This window comes from Carcharhinus amblyrhynchos, chromosome 33, assembly GCF_965287045.1.
Source record: "Carcharhinus amblyrhynchos chromosome 33, sCarAmb.v2.hapA, whole genome shotgun sequence".
NCBI lineage: Eukaryota > Metazoa > Chordata > Chondrichthyes > Carcharhiniformes > Carcharhinidae > Carcharhinus > Carcharhinus amblyrhynchos.
The window spans coordinates 12,767,390-12,774,809 of NC_137356.1; positions in this window are offsets into that span (position 1 = coordinate 12,767,390).

Here is a 7,420-nt window from a genome sequence, read left to right on the forward strand (position 1 = left end):
TCGAGGCCGCAATGAGATCAACCATGATATTAAATGGCAGAACAGGCTTGAGGAACTAATAGCCCTTAGTTATGATCCTTATGTCAGGTGATCAGCTTTCTTTTGTCTGGCACCTTGTTATTAACATTTGATTATGCAAGATTATCAGATTTGTTGTGAAAGACATTTCTCCTATTCTGAGACCATGGCCCCCTAGATTTGGACAACCCAACCAGAGGGACCATCCTTTCAATATGTACCCTGTCAAGTTCTGCAAGAATTTTATACAATTGATTGAATTGAATTCCAGTCTATCCATCTGATACGGGGAAACGGTGTGTGCCTCAGTTCAGATGCAAGGGATTTTCATATTTAATCAACTTCCTTGTTGCTTTGTTTCTCAAGTAACAACTTGAGATAATGAGCATTTAACCCTCTCTTGGGCTTCCATCCACCATTTTATTGCTAGTGTACATCCTGTAGGACGATATTCACATCTGCACCTCATTCAAGTAGCCGCTTTTCATGTATGAGTTTGGGGAAAGCATGCAGTGAGGAGAAAGCTATAGTGTTTTGACACAAAAACAGTAAAAACTAGGACATATATTGTAAGTATGAATTCACAAGGACATGAGGCACCACCTGCTCAAACTGCTACATTGCTCAGACAGCTCGTTCAGAACAGTACCACCATATCTAGCTGTGGCAGGGCAGAGAAGATGGACCAGGGAGGTTTTTGTAGTCCAGATGACCTTGGAGGTCATCAAATCAAAATGCACTGGGAATTGGGCCTCAGTCACCTGGACCAGGAAGATCCCAAATTTGATCCTTTTCTTGTCAGCTGATGAGAACTAAAAATTGAAAAACAAAGACCAATATTAAACCTCCAAACTGCCCCAACTAAGCAATCTTCTGCAAGAAGTAAACGTGATATGGATCCAATGTTGGAGGAAGAACAGGAAATTCTTGTGACTCCTCACCATGAAAGACTGAGGAGGGTAACTTGTAATTCTGGAACATCTCAGCAGGTCTGACAGTATCTGTGGACAGAATAGAGCCAACATTTCGAGTCTGGGTGACCCTCCGTCAGAGCTAATGAGCGGTCAACCTGACTCAGTGCTGGCTCTATTCAGATCTTACTCTTTGTAATTATTTCTCTGCCTTAAATTATTGGTTCTTGGACCATTCCTTCACTTGTCATGCAGCCTGTTGACACTTTAAACACACTGATCATACTTGACTGCTTGCGTTTATCTGTTAGCACTCATGATTACTTGTAAAGACTGGTTTTTCAGCTGGCCTACACTGCACTACACTGTCTGTACTTATCCCTTGACACCCTTAACTGTTAGTGTTGGGCTATACTCACTCTGCCTGTATATTCTGTTTGCGCTCCTTGCTCCACTTCACCTGACGAAGGAGCAGCACCCAAAGTTTGTAATTTCAAATAAACCTGTTGGACTACAACCTGGTGTGTGACCTCTCATCTTATCCACTGTAACTGGATTAAAGATCAATGAATAGCTTTAAAATCATAGAATTCCCTACCTTGCAAAAGGTGGCCATTCAGCCCATTGAGCCTGCACCGACAACAACCCAGACCCTATCTCCGTTTCTTGATTTTCAGAAGGCGTTTGACAAGGTACCTCAAGAGGTTATTGCAGAAGGTCAGGGGACATGGAGTTGGGGGTAGGGTGTTAGCGTGGATAGAGGACTGGTTGTCAAATAGGAGGCAGAGAGTGGGGGTTAATGGGTGCTATTCGGATTGGCGGTTGGTGACTAGTGGAGTGCCTCAGGGGTCGGTGCTGGGGCCTCAGCTAGTCACCATTTATATAGATGATCTGGAGGAGGGAACTGAGTGTATGGTGTCGAAATTTGCTGATGACACCAAGATTGGTAGAACGGCAAATTGTGCGGAGGGTGTGGAGAGTCTGCAGAAGGATCTGGATAGGCTGGGCGAATGGGCCAGGAACTGGCAAATGGAATTTAATGTTGGCAAGTGCGAGGTGGTCCACTTTGGTAGGAATAATGGTAGGAAGGATTATTACTTACGTGGAGAAAAACTGCAGCAGGCGACGGTGCAGAGGGACCTCGTGGTCCTTGTGCATGAGTCGCAAAAACCCAGCTTGCAGGTGGTCAGGAAGGCTAATGGGATGCTGGCCTTCATAGTGAGGGGGATTGAGTATAAAAGTAGGGAGGTCTTGCTGCGGCTGTATAGGGCATTGGTGAGGCCGCAGCTGGAGTACTGTGTGCAGTTTTGGGCGCCGTACTTACGCAAGGATATTTTGGCCTTGGAGGGAGTGCAGAGGAGGTTTACTAGGCTGATGCCGGAGTTGAGGGGGTTGAGCTATGAGGAGAGGCTGAATAAACTAGGCTTGTACTCGTTAGAGTTTAGAAGAATGAGGGGAGATCTCATTGAGACGTATAAGATGATGAATGGGATGGATAGGATAGAGGTGGAGAGACTCTTCCTGCTCAAAGGACAGTAGGACTAGGGGGCACACCCTCAAGATAAAGGGGGCGCGATTTAGAACAGAGTTGAGGAAGAACTTCTTCACTCAAAGGGTGGTGAATCTCTGGAATTCTCTGCCCGTTGAAGTGGTGGAGGCTACATCGCTAAATATTTTTAAGACGCGGGTTGATGGGTTTTTCATAAGAGAGGGGATTAAGGGTTATGGGGAGAGGGCGGGAATGTGGAGCTGAGCCACGACAGATCAGCCATGATCTTATTGAATGGTGGGGCAGGCTCGAAGGGCCAGATGGCCTACTCCTGCTCCTATTATGTTCTTACGTAACCCCATGTATTTACCTTGCTAGTCCCTGTGACATGAAGGGTCAACTTAGCATGACCTATCAACCTAACCTGCACATCTTGGGACTGTGGGACAAAATTGGGGCACCTGGAGGAAACCCACACAGGCATGGGGAGAATGTGCAAACTCCAGACAAACAGTGACCCAAGCCAGGAATTGAAGCCCTGGTACTGAGAGGCAGCAGTGCTGACCACCATGCTGCTCTTAGCTGCCTTGTACTTGCCTTAGCCTTGGATTGATTGATCGTATTGCAGTGTTTACAGGGCCTTTTGCATGTTTGAACAATCTATTAACCTAGCCCTGGATGTGGTAAGAGTTGAGGCTTCCATTATATTAGTTGCATGACAAAATTAAGGTATAAAGTTGGATCCAAAGATTATCTCAATGGTTGTGATTGGGACATCATTTTGGCTCAAGAGGGTGTGGGGGGAGGATTTTCCAGAGTTCCATGTATCCGCTAGCTTTTGCTGGGATGCAGGTAGAATGCTTTATAGTTGAGCATGTTAATGCTCATGCCTAAAATAGAATTTAAGTAAAGTAGCATTTGGAATTGTATGCCAGTAAATAAGTTAATCCCTGCAGCACGTAAAGGGGGGAACGAAATGTGTGAGTGAGGAAAAGTGTGCTGCTTGCTGCTGCCCATCATGATCTGAGCTGGCCAATCTATGTAGAATCGCTATAGAAGGAGACCATTTGGCCCATTGAGGCTGCACCCACCTAGCCCTATCATGTAACCCCATATATTTACCTGCAAATCGGCCTGACACTAATGGATAATTTATCACGGCCAAGCCACCTAACAAACTCATCTTTGGACTGTGAGAGGAAACCCACGCTGACACGTGCAAACTCCACACAGACAGTTGAGACAAGCTGGGAATCGAACCTGGGTCCCTGGCGCTGTGAGGCAGCAGTGCCAACCATTGTGCCACTGTACTGCCCAAAATCAAGCTCACTTTAAAATGGTCACTTTGACACAATGCAAAGGGCTGACTAGTTGGCACTGGGAAATGCAACATCTATGTTCCATGGTTTTTGGAAGATGGAAGAAATCATCTTCACATCAATGTTAGGATGCAAGAATCTAAGCAGTGGAAGTAGAGTAGACACTTGGCCCTTTGAGTTTGCTTCAGTAAGATCATGGCTGATGTCCATTCATTTCTCCTTCCTGCATTATCCCTATGTATCTCCCTTCCTTGAGACTGCAAAACTTTCACAATTTCATCTTGAATATATTCTGTGACTGAGCATCCACATCTCTCTCGCAGTAGAGAATATGAAAGATTAACAATGCTGAAGAAATTTCTCCTCCAGGTCCTGAATGGCTGACCCTTAGATCTAACCTAGCCCCCCACTCCACCCCCACCCAGCAAGGGGGAAACAGCCTCTCCTTCTTTTAGAACAAAACAAATAAACTAACGCAAATTAACTCAGGGACAAAGTAAAAGGAGCAGTTCCGAAAAGGAGGGGGAACAGCCCGAACAGAACCAAAGTACAAAGTATGCTTAAAACGTTAAATCATAATGTGATTATTGGGGTCTGTAATGCACCCCAGCCCCTGCAATGCCTAACGGGTGTGGAAGGGAAAAACTACCCCTCAGAGGCAGTGAATGGATCCGTTAAGAATTTTTTGTTTGAATGAGATCAACTTCTAAACTTTAGAAAACATAGGGTAAGTCTGTTCAATCTGTTTGGAGAATCCAGCCTTTTGCAATTGGCCATTTTTTAGTCAGTCTTTTTTTAATTCATTCATGGGTTATGGGCACCACTGGCTGGCCAGCATTTATTGCCCATTCCTAGTTGCTTGAGGGCAGTTAAAAATCAACCACATTGCTGTGTCTCTAGAGTCATACGTAGTCCAGACCAGGTAAGGGCAGCAGACTTCCTTCCCTAAAGGACATAGTGAACCAGATGGGTTTTTCCGACAATGGTTTCATGGTCATCAGTAGATTCTTAATTCCAGATTTTTTCTTTAGTTGAATTCAAATTCCATCATCTGCTGTGACAGGATTCAAACCTGGGTCCCCAAAATGTTAGCTGAGTTTCTCGATTAATAGTCGAGTGATAATACCACTAGGCCATTGCCTCCCATGGCAGCATTAGTTTGAGAGGGGAATGGAAGCCAAGAACCTGTGCTTCAAATAAAGCACAATCCAATTGAACAGTTCAATGGGGTTTCAGTTTAACATCTTATCTGGAAGATAGCTCCATTTGCCTTCACTCTGTACTGCACTAAAACATTAATGAAGAAATGAACCAGTTCCTGACCTCTCAATGTCACACTTGTGAACGTTGGCTGCAAATGTCAAGAGTGTGAATGCAGGATGCTTTTCTGCTTCCCAATCTGGGTATCTCTTTTACAGAATAAGATGTCTCAGTAAAAGGTTTTTAAAAAGTTTAATGGCGTCACAAGTAGACATACATTAACACTGCAATGAAGTTACTGTAAAAATCCCTTAGTCGCCACACTCCGGCACTTGTTCATGTACACCAAGGGAGAATTTAGCATAGCCAATGCACCTAACCAGCACAACTTTTGGACTACAGGAGGAAACTGGTGCACCCAGTGGAAACCCACACAGACATGGGGAGAACGTGTAGACTGTGCACAGACAGTGGCCCAAGCCAGGAATCGAAGTGGGTCCCTGGTGCTGTGAGGCAACAGTGCTAACCACTGGGTCACCCTGCCACCCCAGTAGAGATTGGGGATTGAAAATGGGCCTTTTTCTGTTTTCCAATATCAAAAGGCTAACAGGATATTCTGTGTGTCAATCAAATTTCAAATCCCATCTCAATTTCCTATTAAATCTCCATTTAAAATGATTTTGAACATCCATTGTTCATGGAACATAATTTTAGTAATACAGTATTTGTAAAAACACAAAGCACTGGGGGCATAGGACATATCACCCAAGCAAAATTTGACAACCTTTTGCATGAATCATATTCCTCATAAAATATCCCCAAGGTTGGAAGGCCTGGCTGGCCATCTACTGGTGCTGGGTAGCCCTCTGACATCTAATTTAACTAATAGTTAGCCAAGACATTAAGCAGATGACAGCATTAGGAAAAAAGTAGGCCATTTGGCCCATTGAGCCTGCTCTGCCATTCAACATGATTGTGGCTGATCTTCTATCTCAATGTAATTTTGCTTCATTATCTCTTGATGCCTTTGCTAAATAGAAATCCATCGATCTCTGTCTTCAGCACAAGTTCATTACAATGCTTAAGGCGCTGCAGACCCCTTGCATAGAGAATTCCAAAGATTTACCGTCCTCTGAGTGAAGAAGGTCCTCCAAATACACAGAACTGGAACTGATACCTTCCCTGCTCCAGAGTGCGGCTCGGGATAAACTCCTTGAGTCGTGAAAAAAATGAACACTCTAGTAAGGATCCGGCAGGAGATCTTGCAGTACAGTGGTAGTGTCCCTACTGGGCCAGAAGCTCTGGGTTAAAGATTCACTTTGAAATGACTTACACCCAAGAAGGTGTGTTCATAACATAGCCAAACAGGCTAATTATCAGCCTGTCGATCCTTCCAATGTGGCTACTAGTAGGCGATAAGTGTGGAAGAGTTTTCTGGTCTTCTATGCTTCAAGTAAAGCAATGTCAAACAACCAGTGCAAAAAACAGAAAATTCTGGAAAATCTCAGCAGGACTTTGAGTTTGAGTTGATTTATTACTGTCACATATATTAGTACACAGTGAAAAATAGTGTTTCCCACGTGTACCATATATAGGGAAGGGGCAGCACAGTGGTTAGCACTGCTGCCTCACAGTACCAGGGACCTGGGTTCAATTCATGGCTTGGGTCACTGTCTATGTGGAGTTTGAACATTCTCCCTGTATCCGCATGGGTTTCCTCTGGTTTTCTCCCATTCTCCAAAGATGTGCGGGATTGATGGATTGGCCATGCTAAGTTGTCCCTTAGTGTCGGGGGGCCAGCAGGATAAATACATGGGTCTTAGGGACTGGGTGGGATTGTTGTCTGTGCAGACGCAATGGGCCGAATGGCTTCCTTCTGTGCTGCAGGAACTTTTATGATTCCCTATGAAAGAGAGAGTGTTACATTCGTAGCTAGCATTTATAACTCATCTCTAGTTGCCCTTGGAGGAGAGTCAACCACATTGCTGCGGCTCTGGAGTCACAAGTAGGTCAGACCAGGTAAGGATGGCAGATTTCCTTCCCTGAAGGACATTGGTGATCCAGATGCAATTTTCCAACAATGGTTTCATGGTCGCCAGTAGGTTCTTAATTCCAGATATTTTTAATTGAATTCAAATTCCAACATTTGCCGCGGCAGGATTTGAACCCCAGAACATTTGCTGTGCTTCTGGATTCATAGTCCAGACATAACGAATGGGAAAAGACATAAATGACACAAGAAAATTATGTTTTCAATCCAAAAATGAAGCCTAGCGTTAAATCTGAGAGACAGCGAGTAAACACCGAGACTTCAGGATGCGACTGAGGGGCAGTGCCTGCGGTGGGCCTATTTATGGACTCCCATAGTTACTGTTGTCAAGGGAGGGATATGATTGACGGCGCTGTGGTCCAATTGAAAGGCGGGCCGTCGCGGAGACCCACCCAGCTGCCCAGGCCTGGACCAATGGGCGGAGGGGGGCGGA